A 27,613-nucleotide genomic window follows, 5' to 3' on the forward strand; every position below is an offset into this window, starting at 1 on the left:
TCCAGTCTGTCGTGTTCCTTAGCTCATATTTCAACACTACACAGATGAAATATTTTCAACTACACTTCTGTATTTCAATAAATATACTATTTCCCTTCATAAATCAAATCATGATTGACTTTGGGCCTAAGTCACTCGGGTTCAATACGAAATAAAGCCGTTAATATTTTGTAGGAAAGGAAGTCAGAAGTACTAGGATTGATTCACTGCGACAGCCGTCGTTCATTCATGCGCGGCACATTAATAAAATTTTACGCGTAAACACTGAAGTACTCAAGATTGTCTCACATCGGAGTATTAGATATGATCATTACTCAAGAGTTAAATAATAATAATTTCGTGTGGCTATTTCTAGCTGAGTGCAGCCTTTGTAAGGCAGACCCTCCGATGAGGGTGGGCGGCATCTGCCATGTGTAGGTAACTGCGTGTTATTGTGGTGGAGGATAGTGTTATGTGTGGCGTGTGAGTTGCTGGGATGTTGGGGAGAGCACAAACACCCAGCTCACGGGTCACTGGAATTAACCAATGAAAGTTAAAATCCACGACCCGGCCGGGAATCGAACCTGGGACCCTCTGAACCGAAGGCCAGTACGCTAACCATTCAGCCAATGAGTCGGACAAGGGTTAAATAATATATGTCTTGTTTATACCCACATTGAATTCGGATTTTCTAGCATGTATTATGATCTTAAAAGCGACTGCATTTTCTTCAGCTAGTACCGACAGCACGTCACCTAAAAGTGAGACCTCCTTTACATTCGTGACAGCGCTTACATCCCAGCCCACAATCCTTCACTGCTAAAGTAATTTTCTAGCCTCAAGAGAGTCGGTGACGTCCATTTGGGAGCTCCTTGGAGATACACATTGCCGTGTAGGGTGAACAGTATTCAAGGCGGTAGAAAGGCTGTACATCAGGAATATAACTTACGGTGCTCTGTTTTATTCTAAATTTTATTTGACATGCTACGGTGAGGATGACATCGTCTTTGGATTCTTACCAAGGCCGCCGCGTCTCAAATTTCAAACAATGCAGGTGGAATTTCTGCGGGTCTCAAGTTTATAATCACCAAATCAATAGCCATAAATAAATGCAAGGCTGGCTTGTTCACTCAGCCTTGAGAGGATATTTATGGAATTATGTGATCTAAATGTGGGGAATAGAGTTATTTAACTTAAATTATTTGTTTAGTTGAGTTTTGGATAGTAGTTTAAACAATATCCAATATGAATTCTTGTTGAAATGTCGTATGGCTTTTAGTGCCGGGATATCCCAGAACGGGTTCGGCTCGCCAGGTGCAGGTCTTTCTATTTGACTCCCGTAGGCGACCTGCGCGTCATGATGAGGATGGAATGATGATGAAGAGAACACATACACCCAGCCCCCGTGCCACTGGAATTAACCATTTAAGGTTAAAATCCCCGACCCGGCCGGGAATCGAACCCGTGACTCTCTGAACCGAAGGCCAGTACGCTGACCGTTCAGCCAACGAGTTGGACATGAATTCTTGTTAATCTCTGTTAACCCATAAGGGATTACTTAGTCTATCGTAACCCCAAAGATTGAGTGCTAGTTTATCTCTCACATGGGCAGATATTCAGGACGGTCTGGCTATAATTCGTGTATTCTAGAAGTTAGGTTCGTAATTTTATGGTGGTGCTTCATGTCATTTAATTGGTTTAATGATCCAACAGTAAAAACAAGGGAATATAATCTAGCTGCTTGGATGATTAGTCAGTGCAGTAACCTTTCGTTCAGAGTTTCCCAGGTTCGAGTCCAGGTTGGGTTGCGAATTTCAGCTGTCTGGTTAACTTCGTGGATTCAGCGAATGGATATTTGTGTTTGGGTTAACACACACATACATGCGCAACACGTGATGCTATTAACGACAACAGGAGTTGTTAAAAAAATCGCTGCACACAGGATTGGAGATACACATTGGAGTGTGGGATGAACAGCATTCAAAGTAGTAGAAATGTTGTACATCAAGAATATAATTTTAGTAGCTCATTTCTGTTCTAAATTTGATTTGATATGCCACGATGAGGGTGACATCGTCGTTGGATTCTTACCAAGCCAGTCGTGTAACAGGGTCAAGTCAAGTCAACCCAAATCACATCCTTGGCCCTACCGCAACATATTTCAAATTGGAAGACCAACTGAACTTCTTCTTCTTGTACTTCTACTTCTGCCACTTACCCCACACCCTGGTAGGATAGCGGGGGCAACATTTGTCGCACATATAGATTTGGCCCTCTGTTAGGGCTATATGCCTTTTCTGCCCCCAGTCATATGTGGAGGGATGTATTGACTATTAAGTGTGTCTGTGGTGGTTGTAACGTGGCGTGAGTACGAATACGAGTGTGCTGAGAAAAACACCTAGTCCCAGAGCCAGAAGCGATCGAGAATTTAACCCGATATCCTTTGAACGATAGGCTGCGCGACACAGACCATTCAGCCGAGGAGCTGGACTAATACCATTATTACGATTATTATTATTATTATTATTATTATTATTATTATTATTATTATTATTATTATTATTTTCTAGCTGCAGTACCCGTCGTTGACGGAACAATCACTTAGCATGTGCATGATTACATATTTGTCCAGCCCACATATTCGAATAGCTGGGATACTATAATGAACCAGTGTCTCACGTACCGGTAGTTATCGGAACAACAGGGGAATTGCAAGCTATGGTATCTAGCTCTCCACTAATTACCGCCAATATTCAGGCAGGCTGTTCTACCCTGGTAGCTACTGTAACTGCTTTAGCACAAGCGGCACGCAGGAGTACCGCCATCTATCGGAGACGAATGGTAGCAAAAGAGACTGAACTCATCATAACAAACAATAGTCAATGCAATGTTACTGTTCATCAATTTTATTCGCTTTCTACATCGCAAGCCTTCACATGTAGTTCTTCTCTGACTGTGAGATACTGCGGTATCATATATAAAGGGAACATTTCTTCATCCTTTCATGACTACCTGCTGATTGACTCTTCAAGCGACCGTTCTTTGACGGTTTTTCTCATTTGGTAGTCATTTTCACAACTTTCCAGAGGGTAGTTCCTTATTACCCGACATTTCATACCGAGTAACATTAAATCCTGTTCAGCCATTTTCACGTCATACCCATACATACATACATAGATATAGATAGACAGACAAAATGGAAAATAAAAAATGCAGTGTAATCGTTACCGACACAGAAATACCATTCGTCTTTAATTATGATAAATCTATAGACAAAATTAGTTTTTTTCGTGTTATATTATACTACAGTATATAATATTCGAGAGTACCACTTACAGTAGACCAACGGTACAATATTTTCAAGTACAAACCGTCATTGTTACAGGGGTCCTCCACGTGGGCAGGCGAATATTCTCTGCCGAAGACACTCGAAAGATAATCATACCTGTTAATGGTTTCCACTAATTACTTTTACGAAAGAAATAGTGCATAATATCACTCAAAGAAAGATAAGTCCAGATTTCGCGTTTAGAACTTCCATATATATGGAAACATTAGGACAGGTACATCTAAAGTTGAAAATAATTGAAGATAGAATTATACATAAGGACAACCGGATAGGGAAAATATGTAAATACCATAGGAAAAATGTAATGTTTCTCACTAAATTCTGATCTTACGAGTTACGCATTTTGAAAGCAGTAGCAGAGGAAAAATTTACGCGCAGGGCTTCAGATAAGATTCATATAGGAAGAAAACTACTTACAGTGTGAAATGATAGGCTACACTCCGCAGTACTGTTCAAATAAGACAAGCGCGCTTAGCAGTATTCGAAGACGACTGTAACCTCCAATGGTATTCCGCAAATATCCCGCAGAATGGCAGTTTGGCGCTTCTTACACCTTTTGTCTAGCGAACAACTACGAGTTTACACGAATGGTGATGAAAATGTCATTGCGTTACTTCCCTAATGGTAAGCAGACTGAGACGTTACCATGGCAACCGGTAGACTTGCTGTCGGCCAGCTAAGGTGTCCTCCACACCTGACAGAACATGAAACCCGTAGAAAATGGTAATTTGTTCCGTCATTTGAACAGTAAGTTAAATTAAAGGGATGTTTCACACATAGTCTACAGAGTTTAGAGAAAAACATTAGTGTATGAGGAAACTTTAAACAACATCTTTCATTTCCCTATAAATTCCCAGGCTATTCACTGATTTTTAAATCCTATTATTCACAACTCCCCTGCCTTCTGGAGCAGTGAGCGAACTGCATGTGCTCCTTCGAGCAACGGGCTGACGTCGTGTGCTCTAGAAAACATATTCTCGAACGGAGTTTCATCTTAACGACGACAGCAGGGACGTGCCCGGGGCTTATATTCCGTCAATATAAGGACCGCGAAGATTAACACGAGCCTGTTCGAAGGCTGGCGGTGTGCCACACTGTAGCAAGAAAATATGGCAGCCCTTGTCACGCAGCCTTTCCTCCAGGCTGTATAAAAGTAAGTCTTATGAACAAAGGCTCCTTATTGGTACAGATTCGGTTACTTTGTTCGAGTACTAAATTGTGCAGAGCTCGAGCGTACAGATATTAACTGTCCATCGATATGTTGACGTCCTAACAGCACAATGTTCCGCCTGAGGGTGGCTATTGGAATATTTTTTAATAAGTCACCTTACTAGGGGAGACAACTGAAAGATCAGGTTGAGCGCTTGACGAATGTTTATTTGAGAAAAACTTACAAAACTAAACACATCATTTGTGACTTCCGACCAGGGGACTGTGGATCTGATGATGATAATGGACGTCAATTGAGGAGTTCCAGTATTAATCTCTTCCTCATGACAATCGGATAGCATAATATGATGATGATAATAATAATAATAATAATAATAATAATAATAATAATAATAATAACGTGTGTTTGAATATTTGTGGAAGAATCACGTCTGAACGTCTTGATGTATGGCAATAACATTTCGCACACAATTAGATTATGATATAGGATAACGAAAATGGTGCTTAATAACACACTGCCTCTTTAAAGGGCCATATAGCAAAAAAAAAAAGAGGGGCAAGAGATACATTGAAGCAAATCAGAAGAAAATGTATGCCTTGGAGCTATGAATGTGAATACACAACCGAAGCAATTTGACCTGTCAAAACTGCAGTCTACCCAGCGTACTAAGAATTCTAAGTCCTATAATATAGTGAATATGCATTTTCTTCCTAAATTAAACATTTTTTCCGGAAAAACATGCTTTTATATGTTTCGGCATATATTTTATACGATTTAAACCACATAATGGGAAAGCTGTCAGTGCCATCCCAAAATAAAAACAATTACAACATTTAGAGTCGGAACCACCGAACTGGGTGGTCGCGCATGTTGACGCGCTATGGATATGAAGCCAAGCTCTCCTTTCGGGAGACGAATGGGTTCCAACCCCATCGTTGGCTGTTGTGATTATGGTTTCCCGTGGTTTCCCATTTTCACTCCCAGGAAAATGCCTGAACATTTCCTATTCATAAGCCACAGCCGATATCTTCCATCGTATTACCCAATTTCATTCGCTATCATTCATTTCACCTTCATTAGCTCCTCAACTGCGGTTGGTGGCGATTAGTTATATCCATTTATCGCACTTGCGTCCGGCTCCATGGCTAAACGGTTAGCGTGCTGGCCTTTGGTCACAGGAGTCCCGGGTTCGATTCGCGGCACGGTCGGGAATTTGACCATAATTGGTTAATTTCGCTGGCAAGGGGGCTTCATCAACATTTTATCCTCGTCACTACACGCAGGTCGCCTACGGGAGTCAAATGAAAAGACCTGCATCTGACGAGCCGAACACGTCCTCGGACACTCCCGGCACTAAAAGCCATACGCCAATTCATTTTCATCGCACTTGCATCAGTATGAATCCGAATATGTAGCATATGTAGCATGTTTTTACGGCTCTCTTCAGGTGTTCTATTTATACTGTATACAATTTCTGGGGAAGGAAGTTATTTAACAGGAGGTTGAATCTTAAATAGGCTGCCATGCCACTTGACCCTTGAGATGACAATAATAACACGGTAATAGTAATGATCGTCCGCCTCTGTGGTGTAGTGGTTAGTGTGATTAACTGCCACCCCCGGAGATCCGGGTTCGATTCCTGGCTCTGCCACGAAATTTGAAAAGTGGTACGAGGGCTGGAACGGGGTCCGCTCAGCCTCGGGAGGTCAACTGAGTAGAGGTGGGTTCGATTCCCACCTCAGCCATCCTGGAAGCGGTTTTCCGTGGTTTCCCACTTCTCCTCCAGGCAAATGCCGGGATGGTACCTAACATAAGGCCACGGCCGCTTTCTTCCCTCTTCCTTGTCTATCCCTTCCAATCTTCCAATCCCCCCGCAAGGCCCCTGTTCAGCATAGCAGGTGAGGCCGCCTAGGCGAGGTACTGGTCATCCTCCCCAGTTGTATCCCCCGACCCAGAGTCTGAAGCTCCAGGACACTGCCCTTGAGGCGATAGAGGTGGGATCCCTCGCTGAGTCCGAGGGAAAAGCCAACCCTGGAGGTAAAACAGATTAAGAAAGAAAGAATAGTAATGATCATAATAATAATGAAGTAGAAGTGACGTATGGCTTTTAGTGCCGGGAATGTCCGAGGACAAGTTCGGGTCGCCAGATGCAGGTCTTTTGATTTGACTCCCGTAGGTGACCTGCACGTCGTGGTGGGGGATGAAATGATGATGAAGACGACACATACAGCCAGCCACCGTGTCAGCGAAATAAACCAATTATGGTTGAAATTCCCGACTCTGCCGGGAATCGAACCCATGACCCCTGTAACCAAAGGCTAGCACGCTAGCCATTAGTGATGGATCCGGACATAATAATGATAACGATAATTACGAGGCCGAGTGGCGTCTTCATTCTTTGTTTATTTCTCTCCGTGTTCCATTCGACGCTGGTAACTGACACCTGTTTGGAATCACCACGATCCGTTGTTTTTACAGTTATCGTTTCCTGAAAGTCGTCACATGCCTCCGTATGGCCAATTGTTTCCACTATTTTATTGCAATTTCGTCTCATATTTGTTACAGAATATCAATCTTGCAACGCTTTAAACGTGATTAATATACTGCAATATATTCTACATCCGCCTCTGTGGTTTTGTGATTAGTCTGACAAGCTGGCATCCCCGGAGGCCTGCCCTCTGCCACGAAACTTTAAAAGTAGTACGAAGGCTGGAACGGGGTCCACTCAGCCTCGAGAGGTCAACTGAGCAGTGAAGATTCAGTTTCCCCCATCAGTCACCCTCGAAGTTGTTTTCCGTGGTTTCCCCCTTCTTCTTCAGGCAAATGTGGCCACGGCCGCTTCTTTCCCTCTTCCTTGTCTATCCCTTCCGATTTTCCCATCCCCCCAAAAGGCCCCTGTTCAACACAGCAGGTAGGGCTCCCCAGTTGTATACCGCGACCCAAAGTCTCACTCTCCAGGACACTGTCCTTAAGGCGTTGGAGGTGGTATCCCTCGCCAAGTTCGAGGGAAATATCAACCTTGAAGATAAATGGATTAATAAAGAAGGAAAATATAATATATACATTCTGCACAAGGTGACTTGTATTTAATTTAAATCGGTTAACGCCTGTGTTCACTGCGCTGTCTCAAAAGAGACTGGTCACTCGGAACCGGACCTCCTGTGGGTGGGGGACGTCGACGAAGAATACACCCACGGTATCCCCTGCCTGTCGTACGAGGCGACTAAAAGGGGCGACCAAGGGATGATTGTCTTGGAACCATGAAACTACTTGTGATTAGTACCACCACACGGAGAGCATCATGGGTCGCTTTTACTTGAGCGTAGTACCACTATATTAGGTACCAAATAGGTTTGTGATTAGTAGCACACAGGAGCACCGTGCGGTCGGCTTTTGCAGTACCTGTGATTAGTACCACCATATGAGCAGGACCATGTGGTGATAGCTACCATGGTTCTGCCTTGCCTATGATTAGTACCCACTATATGAAGAACACCAGGTGTTAGGGGAAAGTCCGTGTGGTTAGCACTCTTATGTGATGAACACCATAGGTTTGCGTTGCCTGTAGATGGCGCCGCAAAGTGAGGAAAACATAGGCCTGTATTATATGTCGAATTTCATAACCTGTGGGTTGTACAATAATATGTGGAATACCGCAAGTCTCTGCTACTTTTGATTAGTACCGCAATAGGACAAATACCATGGTTCTGCTTTCCTAGCGATAAGCACCGTTATGAGGGACCGATAACTTGGACTTTGGATCCCCTTTATTCTGCAAGCATCATCGTTTCAGTGTTATGCTATAGCAGCAGTCCCTTGGTCAGTAATCCTATTCTTTTAAGGCAGAGTGTGTGAATGTAAAGCATTGCGGATCGCATCCACTGATTATTTTAAATTCATGTCCATCCATTCATTCTTCGTTCTCACGCTTTGACTTCTGGTCAGTGAAGAATTTTAGACTTTTAATTTTTCATTCCATTTCGTCTCATTTCGTAACATTAGGGCCGATGACCTCGATGTTAGGCCCCTTTAAACAACAATCATCATCATCATCATCATTCGGAACCGGAACTTCGAGAAGTGCGTCGATTTCTCGTCGTAAACTTGAACGTTTTTGAGAACCGTTCTCATTGTCGGACATGTAAACACTTGCTCTGTATATATGTATACGCAACTTGACTGTACAGTGCGCGGTACATATTTTATAATATTTTAAAAGTTTTTCTATTTCCGTCTAACTCAATTTTCTAAAGCACATTCATTTAAAAACTATCCTCCGTCTCTGTATCCACATTGCTGCCAAATAAAATTATTAGAATCCCTTTACAATCTTGTATACAACCCAGAGAGTTAAATACAACAGCATTGCTCCGTATTTGTTACATTTATTTTGTATATACACTCCATACAGATGATTAATGAATCCTATTTCTATCACTTCCTGTTTGAACCATGACAAATATATAAGGAAATTCCTTTTTATTTATTTATTTATTTATTTATTTATTTATTTATTTATTTATTTATTTATTTATTTATTTATTTATGGTGTTGTAAATACGTGCATATAAACATCTTTAGGTTTAGTTTAAACGTGGTTATTATTTCAGGAAATTAATATTATTTATTTAAGATATATTTTTGTATATATTTATTGAATCGTCTATAACTGGGCAAATAGCCTGTTGTTGATAAATAAATCTATCTATCTATCTATCTATCTATCTATCTAAATTCTGAGTCCCTAGCTACAGTGGCAGCTCAGTTACTTGGATTTTCATTGCACTCTACCGTAGTGGTATCACTTCCTGGAAAAGTCACGATACACGCAAAACATCACTGACTATAACATGGTAGGGACCCCACACGTTTGTCCACCCGCCTCTACTTTCCACTTTTGTTTGACCTCACCAAGCGGAGGCTGAAAGCGGATCATGGTTTCCAAAAACTTTTGCGAGGAGAGTATTAGAAGTTAAGCCGGGAAGTCTAGTCTCTGAGGATTGCAGGCGAACGGACGCACCGCGCACGTGATCCAGATCAAATCTAAAATGATGCTAATTCCACGGTTAGCTTTCAAGAGTATGAGCACCATGTTAATTCTTTGACTCAGACACAGTCAAGCACAATCTAGCCGAGTACTTTACCCCAGATATTTATAGTTCTCGTGGTGGTGTAGGTGGACATGCTACTTTAGTACTCCAGTTAATAATTGAAGGTAAGGTCGAATGATTTTATACTGGCATCTATACAGAACACAAACGAACCTAAATTTCTTACGGAAGTAAATCCTTCTTTTCTTTCTTTCTTATTCTGCTTACCCTCCAGGGTCGGTTTTTCCCTCGGACTCAGCGAGGGATCCTACCTCTACCGCCCCTAGGGCAGTGTCCTGGAGCTTCAGATTCTGGGTCGGTTATACAACTGGGTAGAATGACCAGTACCTCGCCCAGGCGACCTCACCTGCTACGCAGAACAGGGGCCTTGTGGGGGGGGGGGAGATTGAAAGGGATAGACAAGGAAGAGGGAAGGAAGCGGCCGTGGCCTTATGTTAGGTACCACACCAGCATTTGCCTGGAGGAGAAGTGGAAAACCACGGAAAACCACTTCCAGGATGGCTGAGGAGGGAATCGAACCCACCTCTACTCAGTTGACCTCCCGAGGCTGAGTGGACCCCGTTCCAGCCCTCGTACCACTTTACAAATTTCGTGGCAGAATCGGGAATGGAGCCCGGACCTCCAAGGGTGGCAGCTAATCACACTAACCACTACACTGCAGAGGTGAACACGGAAGTAAATTACTTTTGTTTTTACCAAGTCCTCTGTAAAATGTAAGTAAATGTATGTAAAATGTAAGTCCTCTGCTGTCCTCTGTAAAATGATCGCTGTGGGAGGGCGTTAGCATTCTCTTACAGCATGGTCGGGTCATGTTAAAGAGAAATGGTGTACGATCACGGGTGGCCCAGATTGGCTGCGCAGTAAATGTTAAGTTTTCTCTCGTCCTGCTCGTGACGTCATCACAGGAGCACCGTGACTGTGTAGCATACAACCGCACGTGTATCTTATTTCGTTGTTTATCGCTGCCTGTCTTATAAAGAAAGGATGTCCACGTAATATCTATACGTAGTTTCTTTCCGTATATTGCTATTGGTTTATATAGTGGCCTACTGTATTTTGCGTAGTGTGTGTGTCGTAGTTCGTTTCTGTGATATCTCTGTTAAGTTGCAGTGTTTCGTGCAGTGAGGTAGTGCACTTATTTTCTTTTCGTTAGTTGCGTGAAGAGTGTAATAGTAGCTGGAACGAAATTTCTGTGTTCACAGCATCACTGTAGTGTATATATTTCTTTCTTCTTTCGTAATCTGGTTACCCTCCAGGGTTGGTTTCTCCCTGGGACTCAGCGAGGGATCCCACCTCTACCGCCTCAAGGGCAGTGTCCTGGAGCTTCAGACTCTGGGTCAGGGATACAACTGGGGAGGATGGCCAGTACCTCACCCAGGCGGCCTCACCTGCTATGCTGAACAAAAAGTCTTGTGGACGGATGGAAAGATCGGAAGGGATAGACAAGGAAGAGGGAAGGAAGAGGCCGTGGCCTTAAGTAAGGTACCATCCCAGCATTTGCCTGGAGGAGAAGTGGAAAACCACGGAAAACCACTTCAAAGATGGCTGAGGTGGGAGTCGAACCCACCTCTAGTCAGTTCACTTCCCGAGGCTGAGTGGACCCCGTTTCAACCCTCGTGCCAGTTGCGCGTTATTTTGCGAAATTTTGAGTGTGAATAACATTTCTTAAATTTGTTAGGCTAAAGCAGATGATATCTGTTCGAAATAACTGACAACAATTCCTGGATGTGCAGTAACTGGCTGTCTTCATACAGCAGAAAGACGAAAGGAACAGATATCGTGTATCATTCATTTCCTAAAGCTTCAGACCTGCAAAAATTTTGATACAAAAATATAAAAGGAAGGATTTCTTCAATGTAGCTACTTCTACTGTGTGCTCGCGGCATTTTACTGACGCCAGTTATGTTCCCGATTTAAGAGCAGGATTAGGCCTACTGCATTTACCTCCCAAGAAGATCTTGAAAAAAGATGCAGTACCTACAGAGAACCTTCTCGGTAGCATTTACAGTAGTAGCCCAGCAAGTGCACAATTATTCCTGAGAAATTCGTCAGTTCCACAGACTGCGGAGCAAAAAATGGAGAAGAACAGACCACGGACACTCACGAACGTGCTGAACTGTCACGCATACCTAATATTATACGCAAAGTGTGTCAAATAATCAGTAAATTCCCCGATGTACCACCAGAAATAGTAAAAATGTAGGTTAGAACGAGAACATTTATACGTATACGACAAATGAACATTCGGGCAAGGACTGAAATATCCATAGCAGCTCATCGGCGAAAGGCACGGCAGTGGATTTTATCTTCAAAAGCAACCACTTCATGACATCTGATCTCACAGGCAGGACTGTATTCTAATTAAGTGTTTTTCCTGTTCTTTCTTATTCTTTAATTTTAAAAAGTAGGAATATCTATGCATGGTTTCGAATATGAACTTACTTCTGCTGCTGTTATAATGTGTTAAGCATTAAACTCGACACCTGCGGAAATGAGTCAGTATATCGTATGTTTACATACGGTAGTTCGATTACGGAAGTTCTGCTATCAACATTTAATATTACAAACATTTCATATCTCTAAATATTTATGTTGACAGATTTGAGAGAACCTTCCTCAAACTAAATAGAGAAGCGTTGGTCAGTGTGCCGTCTCGTTACATTTACGCCTTATTCGTAATAGAAATAATGAAAACTTACTATGCTGTACTCTCTCAATCTTATTACAGCAGTAAACTTTGCCTGGTCTGCAGTTAGTTCTGAGAAACTGTAATGTTTGCTGGTATTACGAGATTCCTACTGATCTGCGCGCTCTGGGCTCGGCTGCTTTGCTCCTACTGTGACGTCATTTCGTTAACCAATAGCAGCTCGTCTCGCGTTGGGCCCAACCTTTAGTAGTGTTTAAGAACCTTGGTGTACGATATATCGTGCCGTTTCCATGTGGAACGAGTGCAACAGCGCGAGTAACAACGGTGAACACGAGGTCCGGAAACATGGCGCCGGAACAGTCTGGACATCAACTCATCTGCATACGTCGAGAACGCAAGAAAGTGAGCGTGAAGATAGAGATTTTACATTCATATTTGGGCGCAAAGATGTGTAAATTCATGTACATAATGTTATATTTAAGCTGTGTGTAGATTATAAAGTGTATTATACAAGACGAAACCAAATGTCATGCAAACAGGGTAATGTTATGTAATGTAAAATATCGAGAGCTGGTAAGAGTGACGGTGGCGACACCTATGTATCGATAGGCTTTGGTATGTTCTTAAGATGAACTTCCACATCTAGGGTTATATACTTCTGTTCCATGTCTTTGTTTTTGTTGTATACAAGGAACTTGGTATTCAAGGCACAACATAAAAGTTTATTGCTTCAACATTTTTATACAATATGTACATGAAATAGAACGAAACTCTTCTTGAAGCTTGTTGAGTTGCACAAGTTTAATGTTAATATAAGGTAGTAGACTGAGGGCCTGAATAATATTTACATACGTAAGAATTGAGATTCCTATATACATTCAATCTTGTCTTGGTGAGAGAGTCTGTTCAAATGAGAGAATGTTCTTGATAGCCGAAAACTATCGGTCATGTATAATAACAAGTGGAACTTGTAGAGAGAGTTCGTATTAGCAGAATGCTAACAGGAGGCGTATAACTTGCAAGGAACTTGCGTCTAAATGTTCATATATACACTGACTGACAGAGCAAATGCAACGCCAAGAAGGAGTGGTCAGAACTTTATGCCAATTGCAGGGTAGACTGACGTCACTGAGGTATGCTCATGATGTGAAATGCGCCGCTGTGCTGCGCACGTAGCGAACGATAAATGGGACACGGCGTTGGCGAATGGCCCACTTCGTACCGTGATTTCTCAGCCGACAGTCATTGTAGAACGTGTTGTCGTGTGCCACAGGACACGTGTACAGCTAAGAATGCCAGGCCGCCGTCAACGGAGGCATTTCCAGCAGACAGACGACTTTACGAGGGGTATGGTGATCGGGCTGAGAAGGGCAGGTTGGTCGCTTCGTCAAATCGCAGCCGATACCCATAGGGATGTGTCCACGGTGCAGCGCCTGTGGCGAAGATGGTTGGCGCAGGGACATGTGGCACGTGCGAGGGGTCCAGGCGCAGCCCGAGTGACGTCAGCACGCGAGGATCGGCGCATCCGCCGCCAAGCGGTGGCAGCCCCGCACGCCACGTCAACCGCCATTCTTCAGCATGTGCAAGACACCCTGGCTGTTCCAATATCGACCAGAACAATTTCCCGTCGATTGGTTGAAGGAGGCCTGCACTCCCGGCGTCCGCTCAGAAGACTACCATTGACTCCACAGCATAGACGTGCACGCCTGGCATGGTGCCGGGCTAGAGCGACTTGGATGAGGGAATGGCGGAACGTCGTGTTCTCCGATGAGTCACGCTTCTGTTCTGTCAGTGATAGTCACCGCAGACGAGTGTGGCGTCGGCGTGGAGAAAGGTCAAATCCGGCAGTAACTGTGGAGCGCCCTACCGCTAGACAACGCGGCATCATGGTTTGGGGCGCTATTGCGTATGATTCCACGTCACCTCTAGTGCGTATTCAAGGCACGTTAAATGCCCACCGATACGTGCAGCATGTGCTGCGGCCGGTGGCACTCCCGTGCCTTCAGGGGCTGCCCAATGCTCTGTTTCAGCAGGATAATGCCCGCCCACACACTGCTCGCATCTCCCAACAGGCTCTACGAGGTGTACAGATGCTTCCGTGGCCAGCGTACTCTCCGGATCTCTCACCAATCGAACACGTGTGGGATCTCATTGGACGCCGTTTGCAAACTCTGCCCCAGCCTCGTACGGACGACCAACTGTGGCAAATGGTTGACAGAGAATGGAGAACCATCCCTGAGGACACCATCCGCACTCTTATTGACTCTGTACCTCGACGTGTTTCTGCGTGCATCGCCGCTCGCGGTGGTCCTACATCCTACTGAGTCGATGCCGTGCGCATTGTGTAACCTGCATATCGGTTTGAAATAAACATCAATTATTCGTCCGTGCCGTCTCTGTTTTTTCCCCAACTTTCATCCCTTTCGAACCGCTCCTTCTTGGTGTTGCATTTGCTCTGTCAGTCAGTGTAGCAGAATGTATTATTGGAGTCGGAGCACTCTAGGGGACTTGAGTGAGTAGCAGAATGCTTGGATGGGTGCTCGACGTGGCTACGGGATGCTGGATGAATGAGGCAATGTCCAGAGGTGAAACCTCACGGCCACGAATCAGTCCATCTATTTAGAACACATTTTTAAGAGGTTGCCTCCGTGTCTGACTTGCGGTGTAGTCTCGTCGTTGGACACTGTGGTAGTCCTGGAGAGGCGAGAAACGTTGCTCCTTTTATAGCGCTGGCTGACGTCACCGACGATCACGTCAGCGCACTGCAGTCTGCCTCGTGGTCTCTGGAAACATCCATGTGTCGGGCGCGCTGCGGAGATTGTGGGCGCGGAGGACACACACACACACACAACAGTTTTGATGAGAAAGGCGGACTATAAAGTTTTGCCATTGTTGTTGATGTGCTGGTAGTGTGCAGTCGATGTATGTGACGCTTGAAAAAGGTTGTTGTTAAAACAAGCAAATTGTGGGAATATATTGATGAAAGTTGAAGCGTATGCAATTTGAGTTGTAAAAAGGAGCTGAAATATGCGATGTACATTGTAAATGAGTGCCAATAGTGATAAATAGCAACTAAATATTAGAAGTATACAAAGCCAAGCCATTACATGGAAACCAATGTGGTACTTGGAAAATAATGTCGATATCTTGTAAATAGTTACGTATATCTGGAAGTATATGCAAAGTTGAATATAATAATGATTCTGTGTGAACTTGGTAAACTAATGCTGGCTTGTTTCAGGTGTGATCTACATGAGCATGAAATAATAAATCCAGAGATATACCCAGCTAAAAATAACGATAACATGGAGAGCTAAACTGTAAAAGCGAGTTCCAGCTGAGACTATGGCGTGGTTACGGGGAAGGATTGCTTAGACCATGCGCAGCCTTTACCCTGGTCTCAAGTCAGTAATCATCAGTTTATTAATAACGCTTTTTCATGGTGCACTTCATTGCATTTCGTAGTAGCTATAATGTAAGATAGTAGTGTAAAGACATGTCCTGAAGTAGTTCGTTAAGACGTGAGAATGCGCACAATGAGCGAACTGATATTGAATTAGTTGGCCTGTAGCAATTTACATACGCGTTTGGCGACATGGTGTTATAAATTTCACGGTATCATGTGAGTGAATGACTATTATGGCAGGAGTCGACTTCGGCATTGTTTACATTATGTCGTATCGTAATTACTTAAAGGTACGAGCTTATGCGAGTATATGTGACATGTGTTAGAGCAGAATCTGGGCATATCTACAGTATTATGATGTAATCACCGGCAACGCATGGGTAATGGGGATGTGATTTATTACGAGTAGCGAAATAGTGAACTTCGTGAATTCAAGGGCGAATTATTCTTCGAGTGATTAATTGCAGCATGTTTGCTATGATTATGATGATGAGTAAGAAACTACGGCATATCTTAGTACCAAAGAAGACACTGTACAGGTAAGCAAATACAATTAGTGTGAAGCTACGAGTGATAATAATGATATGAGACGACGTGATGTGAATATATTAACGATGTGAGTGCCAAGTGTATATTAAGTGCCTGGAATGGTGATAGTTATGGTGGTGATAAATAATTCAGTGCAGTGTGATATCGTGGTATGCTAAAGAGGCGTGAGGCGGGCTCACGTGTGTTTAAGGGATTTATATAGTGAAATGGACTGTGCAATGAAAGTTATGAAATAATTTCAGATATGGTAGTGAAAGTTCACCATGTAATTCGTTACGATGAGCGTGCCATTCAAATGTGTTATGTTTATTGTGGAATCAGATAATTTAAATGGATATGTAATGCTCATATATAAGTGTATGCTGAGATTGTAATATTCATATGTAAGTGTAAGCTGAGATTGTGATGTTGATGATTACTAACTGCGATGCTATGTCAACTATTGTGATTCAACCTATTATCTCGACACTATGAATACCGTATTCGAGATCCACGTTCCGTTATTACGATTTTCGGCCGGCACGGTAGCGATACGTACCATGATATCTGTTAGGTTAAGTGTAGCACTTTATGGACATAGTAATTAATGAAATGAAATGTCGTATGGCTTTTAGTGCCGGGATATCCCAGGACGGGTTCGGCTCGCCAGGTGCAGGTCTTTCTATGTGACACCCGTAAGCGACCTGCGCGTCGCGATGAGGATGAAATGATGATGAAGACAACACATACACCCATCCCCCGTGCCATTGGAATTAACCAATTAAGGTTAAAATCCCCGACCCGGCCGGGAATCGAACCCGGGACCCTCTGAACCGAAGGCCAGTACACTGACCGTACAGCCATCCAGTCGGACATAGTAATGAATTATAAGTAGTATAGATATCATGTGATGCTTAATTGACATATGAGTGTAAATATTTCTTGTTGATACATGTGTTGTTTTCCCATCATTCATACCATACATTAGTGTTAAATCAAAATGATCCTCGAAGGTATGTGTGAGGATAGGTGTGCAGTTATTGTTACGTTAAGGCGAGCATCCTCAGGACAACATAATTTGATTAGGATATAGTAGTGATCATTTGATTTCAGTTCGGGTAATTAACCTGTGAAAAGGCATTATTGGCTGGGTTCATTCAACGTAAATAAAAGCAAAACTTCTTATAATGTACCCCATGCACGAAATATGACATAAAGGTATCCAAGACAATGCAATTAAGCAAAGAATATTATGAGATAGGTTGATTCATCCAGATAGTACATGTTAAATGAGATCTCAAAAATGGTTATCAGTCCCAAGGTCAATGTAAATTAATGAGTATTGTAAACTTGTGTTCATATTCACGACTAGCTCTTGGAAAGTAGGAATTGCTTAAACCAATTTCACTGCATTATGTTGAGATAGAGACAGGTCAATTGATTGGTTTCGATTGCAATGATTTCATGCGTTGAAAGGTAAATCAAGCACGCTTTGGTTTCGTCTTACTTTAGATAGGGATATTTCAATGAATAAACGGAATCCAATACAGAATATCTCCATTCTTTCATTAATCATTAGCTGTAAATAACCTTACCCGTAAATTAAATTCCAACCTCACGGTCACAATGAGTTATGAGACAGTTCTAACCTCAAAAACAAGGTCAATGTTGTTGTATGCATCGTATGAATCATGAAAATAGATAGTACAGACAAGACAGCGACGAATTGGAATCCATAGAGCATAGACACGTCACGAAATCGGAGAGATACTCCGAGAATTAGACTCGAGAAACCAGGTCGCCCGATAGGATTCCCAACACGACCTCCTGTGACAGACGCGATTCGGTACCACTAGAGTGTAGGAACTCGAACCAACCAACGGTACGCACCAATCCGGACACCTTAGCTAGCTGTGGCACTGCGAGTCTCTGAAATAGCCCTCACAATGAGAAGAACCCGTCAAGACCCTGAGTGTAGAGAGGACTCATCCATCCCACGGGGGCGCAATATCCTACCTATTATAAGAAGGGACTGAAGAATAGGGTGCCACTACCCATTTCTTTACAGATTGCAATGTTTAACAATAAATCTAAGACAGGAGTGGCTTACGGGGAGTGAGTTAACGATACGATAAAGACAATAAATTCCCGATTGGATTCTGTTCATGCCTTTGCTGGCTAGAGTTTACTGTGCACTATCTCTTCTGGTATGAGCTAGAGCAATTTTGATATTTTCAATTGACCTGTCTCAGTCTCATCCTTGGCTTTGACAATATGATGGTGACTGAGGTGTGAGCGATGCTAGTAATGCCATTCCTTATGCAGCCAGTCCCTGTTATGATTGGTGTAAAAATATCGCCCAGAGGGTCGGTTGGTGCATGCATTTCAGTGGGCGTGGCACACTGATATGTAGTAGTAACTTTTGACTCGATGAGGAAAGCAACGGGAAACTACCATACTACTCATTTCCCTAGTACGTCTCTTCAGTGGTGCCTAGTCCATCTGTGATAGCTAATGGTGGGGCTGTTGGAGATCCAATCAGCCTTCGGCCTGAGGACTGAACATAAATATTTTCTGTGGAGAATTTCAGACGGATGCTCTATATTGCCTACTTATTGTACGGAATGAGTTTTCTCATTCGAAAGAAGTACGTGGCCAGAAGCGACTAATGGACAGCGTTATCAACAGCTGTACATCACATGCGTATACTCTGCCGTGGTCATAGTTAACATAAATTCTGCTTGTACATCTGCTTGAACCCAAAAAGCAAAAACAAACAAGAAACAAACAAACAAAAACACAGTGGATCCGACTCAAAAACGGTCATAAATAATAGTATTACTGACCAAGGGACCACTTATAATGCACAGTCCTGAATCAATTATGCTTTATGTCTAAAGGGGTCCAAAAACCAGGTCTAAGGCCCCTCAGTATGGTACATGTTGCGAGCAAAGTAGAACCATAATATTGCTCAAGCTGCGGTAATAATCAAAGGTAGCGTAAACTCATGGTGTTCCAAACATTAAGGTACTACTCACAAGTATTGTACGTCGTAAAAGTAACGCAGACCTATGCTGTTTCACAGAATGGCGCCACTCATAGCCAACGCAAACCGATGAGGTTCCTCACCTAGGTGTACTAAGCACGGGCGTCGGCATTCCCGTGGTGTTCCTCACATAGTGGGTACTAATCACTGGCAACGCAGACCCACGGTGTCGCTCATATAGTGGTCACAGGCAACGCCTAGACCCGTGGTGTTGCTCACATGGGTACGACTCACGGGTACTGGAAACCCACACTAACCCCGCTTGAGTGCTACGAATCACAAAACTATTCAGTACCTAACAGAGTGGTACTACTCGCAAGTAAAAGCGACCCATGGTGTTCCGCGCGTGAAGTACTAATCAAAAGTAGTTTCATAGTTCTAATACAATCAACCCTTGGTCGCCCCTTTTAGTCGATTCTCACGACAGGCAGGGGATACCGTGGGTGTATTATTGGTAGCAGGTTCGTGGAACCGTTATCGAGACAAGGTACTTGTTTAGAAAAGTATGCGGTTAAGTGTACGAATTAACTTTTTTACACAATATTTCTCTTGTTTCTTGGTCGGGAAATCCAATAAAAGTGGTCCCAACTTTATAAATTTAAGATAAAGTAGTTGGAGGTCTTTTCAACTTTACCGGTGGATTTTTCCAAGAAACTAGCTACTTCAAGTCTTTCTTAGAATCCTCACACCTAGACATTTTTTTGTACAATTTGCTTTACGTCGCACCGACACAGATTCGTCTTACAGCGACGATGTGATAGGAAAGGGCTAAGAGTGGGAAGGAAGTGGCCTTTGCATTTTTCTGGTGTAAAAATGGAAAATCGCCGAAAAGAGTCTTTGGGACTGCCGCCAGTGGGATTCTAACACTCCAGAGGGTTTGAACGACATAACAATTGTTGAAATCGGCCCAGTAGATCTCTAGAAATAAGCTGTTGTGTCGTTCCCGTGTCAAAAGAAACGTATTTTATGGATCAGTTTTCATTTAAAGAAATGATCTGGCTTTTTCGTCCTTCATTTCTTAGACCATATACCCTTACTATCATTACATTGACATTTTTAAAATTTTCCTTCTTCGTGTGTCTCCTTTATCAATCAATCAATCAATCAATCAATCAATCAATCAATCAATCAATCAATCAATCAATCAATCAATCAATCAATCAATCAATCAATCAATCAATCAATCAATCAATCAATCAATCAATCAATCAATCAATCAATCAATCAATCAATCAATCAATCAATCAAATTGCTAATCAAGTTTAACAATTCGGTCAAATAGCATTTAGAGGACCAGAACGCACGGAGAAACCCTAGCGTATTTCAACAGAGTGAATCATGACCTGTGAAGAGCTACATTTCACAAGGATTTATAAGGGTAGAAGTAGGGAAATTTATGGCTATACCTCCCTATATCTATATTCAAGTAACTAATGAATCAGTCATTCACTACTGATATGCATTTAGGGCTGTCGCGCAGGTTGCAAAATCCCTATAAATTATTTGTATATAATTTTTTTAAACGCTTTCAAACAATTTGGAAATTAAGAAACAATTCCTTTGGTAAATTTTTCCAATCCATAATTCCTCTTCCTAACGAATACTTACACTCTTGAATTGCAACCTTATTATTATGATAATTCTACTTTAAAACATTCCACTCAAACTTATTCACCTACTATCGTTATTTCACGCCATCTCTCCACTGACAGCTCGAAACATACCGTTTGGTCTACCAGCTCATCTCCTCACTCAAAAGTCTTCACAGCCCAAAGTTTGAAATATTTTCGTTACATTTTTTTTTCGGAAATCTCCCAGAAAAATCGTGCTGCTTTCCTTTGTATCTTTTCCAGTTCTCGAATGAAGTAATCCTGGTGAGAGTCCCATACACTGGAACCGTACTCTAATTGGGGTCTTACCAGTAATTTATACGCTTTCTCCTTCGCATTCCTACTACAACCCCTAAATACCCTCATAATCATACGAAAAGTTCTGTAAACTTCATTTACAACCTCATTAATATGATTAGGCTACCCTAAAGATTCAAATGGCTGCTGGTTTTGCGTCTCATAGCTATCAGCTTGTATTCTGGAGATAGTGGGTTCGAACTCCAGCCCTGAAAATGCTTTTCCGTGGTTTTCTCACTTTCACGCCAGACAAATGCAAATAATAATAATAATAATAATGGACTGTTCCTGTTTGTGGAACTTAGAGCCAGAGTTTTCAACCCATTCACCATCACACCATTGTCTGCTGTCCATCTCAGAATTAGGTCGAGGTCTTTTTACGGTCTCTCACAATCCTGACACTTATTTAGTACTCTATACAGTATAACATCGTCGTGAGTAAGCCTCTTCTGTGATTCCATCTCTTTGCCGATATCATATATACTGGATGTATCTGAAATAAAGTACGTCCATCTGACAGGTGTTAGTCGCAATCTGTGTGAAGAAACTTTCAGTTGTCTTAAAAATTTAAAAAATTAGATATTAAAAAGTGAATTACGAGGTTTTCAGTATCTCTTTAGGGAGCAATGGCAAACTAAGTTTGAAGTAGCTAAAGGGGTTTGGGGTCAGGCAGGGTCGGTGGGAGAAGTTATTGTGTAATCCCAGCATGACCCTGCGTAAACAAATGGACCTTGTTGTTGTTGTTGTTGTTGTTACCTTACATAAATATTGTAATAGCTATTTAGACCGCTAGTACTGAGTAGCCTACCTAGTGTGTGGAATTGATTGATTGATTGATTGATTGATTGATTGATTGATTGATTGATTGATTTATTTATTTATTTATTTATTTATTTATTTATTTATTTATTTATTTATTTATTTAAAGGACAACATTATTTCGATAATCATCCCCGGTGCGGAAGTATGTTTGAAAACGTATTTTAATGGTTTGTCTGTCAAGCACTGTCCTACATGTCACATGGTCGTAAAATAATGTTAACGCAGGGTTCAATGGATATTTATTACGAATAAAAATAAGCTCTTCACTCTCCTGAGGATTAAGGCATGGAATAAAATAAAATAAAGCTCCTCACTGTGCTGAGGATTGAACGATGAAAGAAAACTGTACAACGTAGACAGATGACGCACTCTTAAGCAAGTTCTTGATTGACAAGTTGGTGTACAAAGTGATTCCAGCCCCTCCCCCCGCCCTCTACACCCGAAATGCATGACATCTCGCTTGTACTCAGAGCTCGTACCGTCTGCAAGTCGCAGTGCACTGTCCGCGAGACACATTGACCTATAACATAGCACATCCTTGGAAGGGAGGGCGATTCCAAGAAATCACAGCCGTGTTGACGTTCTGTTCAATCAATCAATTAATCAATACTGATCTGCATTTAGGGCAGTCGCCCAGGTGGCAGATTCCCTATCTGTTGCTTTCCTAGCCTTTTCCTAAATGATTTCAAAGAAATTGGAAATTTATTGAACGTCTCCCTTGGTAAGTTATTCCAATACCTAACTCCCCTTCCTATAAAAGAACATTTGCCCCAGTTTGTCCTCTTGAATTCCAACTTTATCTTCATATTGTGATCTTTCCTACTTTTATAAACGCCATTCAAACTTATTCGTCTACTAATGTCATTCCACGCAATCTCTCCGCTGACAGCTCGGAACATACCACTTAGTCGAGCAGCTCTTCTTTTTTCTCTCAATTCTTCCCAACCCAAACTTTGCAACATTTTTGTAACGCTACTCTTTTGTCGGAAATCACCCAGAACAAATCGAGCTGCTTTTCTTTGGATTTTTTCCAGTTCTTGAATCAGGTAATCCTGGTGAGGGTCCCATACACTGGAACCATACTCTAGTTGGGGTCTTACCAGAGACTTATATGCCCTCTCTTTTACATCCTTACTACAACCCCTAAACACCGTCATAACCATGTGCAGAGATCTGTACCCTTTATTTACAATCCCATTTATGTGATTACCCCAAATGAAGATCTTTCCTTATATTAACACCTAGATACTTACAATGATCCCCAAAAGGAACTTTCACCCCATCAACGCAGTAATTAAAACTGAGAGGACTTTTCCTGTTAAGCAGAGGGAAGTATCCAGTGCCTATTGACTTCAAATGCATTGACCGGAGTTTTGTAATTTATTTTCTCCTACACTAATTAAGATAGGAGTAATTATTTTGAAGATGTTGTGACTTAGAATATAATCATCTACCACCAGTTCAAAGAACGTGCCTTATTTCAATTACAGCCTGTATATAAAATATAAAGGTCCAGCAATACTGCATTGTGGACCCCCGCCTGGTTAATCATTAAAGGATCAGAAAATGCTTCACCTACTCTAATTTGTATTTCCTAGAATCGTAGCCACCTTATTCCAATCCCACTGTCCGCAGCCCTGAAGATGGTTTTCCATGGTTTCCCATTTTCACACCAGGCAAATGCTGGGGCTGTACCTTAATTGAGGCCACGGCCGCTTCCTTCCCATTCGTAGGCCTTTCCTGTCTCATCGTATCTAGGTGTTAATATAAGGAAAGATCTTCATTGGGGTAATCACATAAATGGGATTGTAAATAAAGGGTACAGATCTCTGCACATGGTTATGACGGTGTTTAGGGATTGTAGTAAGGATGTAAAGGAGGGGGCATATAAGTCTCTGGTAAGACCCCAACTAGAGTATGGTTCCAGTGTATGGGAGTTAGTGGGTTCCAATCCCACTGTCCGCAGCCCTGAAGATGGTTTTCCATGATTTCCCATTTTCACACCAGGCAAATGCTGGGGCTGTACCTTAATTCAGGCCACGGCCGCTTCCTTTCCATTCCTAGGCCTTTCCTGTCTAATCGTCGTCATAAGACTTATCTGTGTCGGTGCGACGTAAAGCAAATAGCAAAAAAAAAAAAAATAAATAAAAAAAAAAAAAAAAACGTCCAGTAGACCTCATTTTCGTTAGTAGTCTTTATTCAAATCCCTATAAGGATTCGATAATTATAATGCATTTATTTATTTACTTTTATTTATTTATTTATTTATTTATTTATTTATTTATTTATTTATTTATTTATTTAATCAATTTAACCTCCAGGGTTTGTTTTTACCCCGGACTCAGTAAGGGATCCCACCTCTACCGTCCCATGGGCAGTGTCCTGGAACGTGAGACATTTGATCGGGGATACAACTGGGGAGGAGGGCCCAGTCGGCCTCACCGGCTATACAGAACAGAGGCCTTGTGGGAGATGGGAGATTGGAAGGTATAGGTAAGAAAGAGGAAAGGAAGTAGCTGTACCCTTAAGTTAGGAACCATCCCAAAAATTACTTGGAAAAGTGGGAACCCATGAAAAACCATTTCGAGGATGGCTGAGATGGAATTCGAACTCTCCCTATTCAGTTGATTTCCCGAGGCAGAGTGGACCCCGTTCCAGTCCTCGTACCTTCTTTCAAATTTCGTGGCAGAGCCGGGAATCGAACTCGGGCTCCCGGGGGTTGCAGCTAATCACAATAACCACTATACCACAGAGGCGGACTAATTATAATTTAAATCCATGAATCCTTCTCACATCATGATCATTATTATAGTTTTCAACAACGACCGTTTCTACAATAATTAGTAGTCTTGATTACATGTATAGAACTCTGTGTTCATGAGGATATTCCGAAAGACTAAGTTGTTGACTCAGTCGAATAGCACTTAGCGAAGCAAAAGAGACGGAGTAACCCTTGGGGTATTTCAATGCGAGTGAATTACGACCTGTAGAGGTCTACATCCCACAAGGATTTATAAAGCGAGAATAGGGAGATTTATTACAATACCTCGTTATATCCGTAAAGCACGTGGTGGAAAAACCAATTAGTTTGAACGTAGAGTAAGAACAGGAGATGATACTACATGCTATATGGTATAACAGGTAACGCTGTATACAGAGGATACAAACTTACTATAAGAATTATTTGGGACATTTAAGAATAAAATAAACTCGTGTCCTCATCCCGAGGTGGTGCAGCTATTTTCAGGCACCCCCACCCCAATTGGAGGTGAGCTGCATGTACCACTTCAACCACGTACCAGCCCTCCTGCCAGTTTAAAATTTCTGGCAGTACCGGGAATCGAACCCGAGCCCCCGAGGACGGCAGCAAATAACACTAAAGCAGGGAGCACACTGCTTCAGTTCCGTTCCGTTCAGTTTGACCTTGGATATTATGATAACGTGTAACGATTAGTCCATCCGCACACTGCTTCAGTTCCGCACGCTTCAGCGTTTCTCCGCCCAGCATCCGTTCAGTCGAGCTTGCCCTCACAAGCAAAGTTGACGGAAGACGGAAGGTAGACCCCCACCTTGCGATCCTCTAGCGAAGTGTTTTATTTGAGTTCAATGAGTGTGATCAACGAAGAACTGTTGATTGAAGTCGTACAAAAACATCCTGGTATCGTAATATGGCAAGGAGAAGATTGCAAGAAGTGATAATGAGGCAGCAACTCCGCCCACGGTTTCTGTGCAAAGAAAGAGATCAAATACCTCTGTGGCCGATGAGTTGGGCAATGTTTTTTTAACTGGCAAATATGCAAAAGTGGACAGAAAGCCCGCGGATTCCCGACAAAAAGTTTTATGAAACCGTGGAATAAACAGTGAGATCTTTCAGTCCTCTGCTACAAATTGAATTTAAATCTAAAATAACTACTCTAGTGACGGAATATGACAGACGGTACACTGGTCTGTAGTATTATACCATTCTAATTACTTTTATCATGTAGTATTATTAAATAAAATATGAAAGGAAATCAATAGTTACTTCATTGTTACTGCTAGTCGCTCACCAGGTGATATTGGTTTTCTGATTATTTTTTTGTTTTTTTTTGTTTTTTGAGGGGTAGAACGCTTAGCAACTTGGATATTAATATTCTGAAATATTTAAAGAAGTTGTGCCCATCACGTAGCTAGTCCGGAAGGTGAAGGTAATATTCACCACACTGTTCTCTTTTAAAATATATTTCATGTATCCAAAATCTTCTCTTTTCTCTCTCCTTCTTCGCAGTCTATGATTTCTATGTCTTCGGACAAAGAGCTCGACATTACTGCAGACGCTGTTCCAAGCCGGGTTCACTGACAGCTTCGGAAAGAGACGGAATGTATGTGCGGCAGACGAACTGATGCGAACGGATACGTGGAAAACTGAACGGAACTGAACCTTGCGGGACGGATGCAATGTGCTCCCTGCTTAACCGTTACGCTACAGGCCTGTAGGCCTTCGGGCTGAGCAGCGGTCGCTTGGTAGGCCAAGGCCCTTCGGGGCTATTGCGCCATGGGGTTTATTTTTGGTTTGGTAAGTTCGTTAAGTAGTACTCCCATAAGTGTTACAGTGTGCTTCACCGAACAAGTTGGCCGTGCGGTTAGGGTCAGTCAGGTGTGAGCTTATATTAGGGAGATAGTGGGTTAGAACACCACTCTCGGCAGCCCTGAAAATGGTTTTCCGTGGTTTCCCATTTTCACATGAGGCAAATGCTGGGGGATTTACCTTAATTAAGGCCACGACCGTTTCCTTCCCAATCCAAGCCCTCTCCTATCCCTTCGTCGCCATAAGACATATCTGTGTCCGTGCTACCTAAAACAAATTGTAAAAATTGTAAGAATTGACTACCTCAGTCAGGATCGAACCCACTCTTTAACTAATCCACCAAAGCAGCTATTGCAAGAAGAGATCAAGGTAGGTAAGCCTTTTAAAGTGCAGAAAAAAAAGGCAAGTATACGGTATACATTCGACCTCGGAAAAATGTTTGTTTACTGCAGAGCATATCAAGTTTTGTGTATTTTCCAATTATGCACAAATATTGTGATTTGAATATTCTTCAGAGTTACGACTACTTTCTTTCTAGTCTAAGTCTAGAATGTTACAGTATCATAAGCCCATACTAGGAGACATACCTCAAAAACAACTTATATCTCACCAGTGAATTCATAACGTTGGCCTCACAACGTTAAGACCCTCAAATTGGAACAAAATATATTTCAAAACATTAAAGGCCATAGCAATCTCCGTGTAGGCAATGGAGGAGTGGAAGGTAAAGTGTTTCAATAATCATAACGTCGGCACTAAATATAATAGAGTGCTTAGCTCTGTGCTCGGTCAATTTTCACCTAGCAAGTAATCTGAGTGAACCCTTAGTGCCATGTGTCTCTCCAGAATCGAGTATCGAACCTATGCCCTTCCGGGTGAATCGACCTTGCCATTACTGCCTTGGGTAGGCAGCCCCAACTGGTTTTAAATAATACCATTTAAAGAATAGAACATAAATATATTTGAATTCTATCCTTCATAGAATAAAATGACTTGAATACAGAGGACTTCCTCTCTAACATTCCCTTTAAAGTAATGTATTCGTCTAGACTTCCTTTGAAAGAACCTCAATATAAGGAA

This window comes from Anabrus simplex, chromosome 4 (genome assembly GCF_040414725.1).
Source record: "Anabrus simplex isolate iqAnaSimp1 chromosome 4, ASM4041472v1, whole genome shotgun sequence".
In the NCBI taxonomy this organism is placed as follows: domain Eukaryota; kingdom Metazoa; phylum Arthropoda; class Insecta; order Orthoptera; family Tettigoniidae; genus Anabrus; species Anabrus simplex.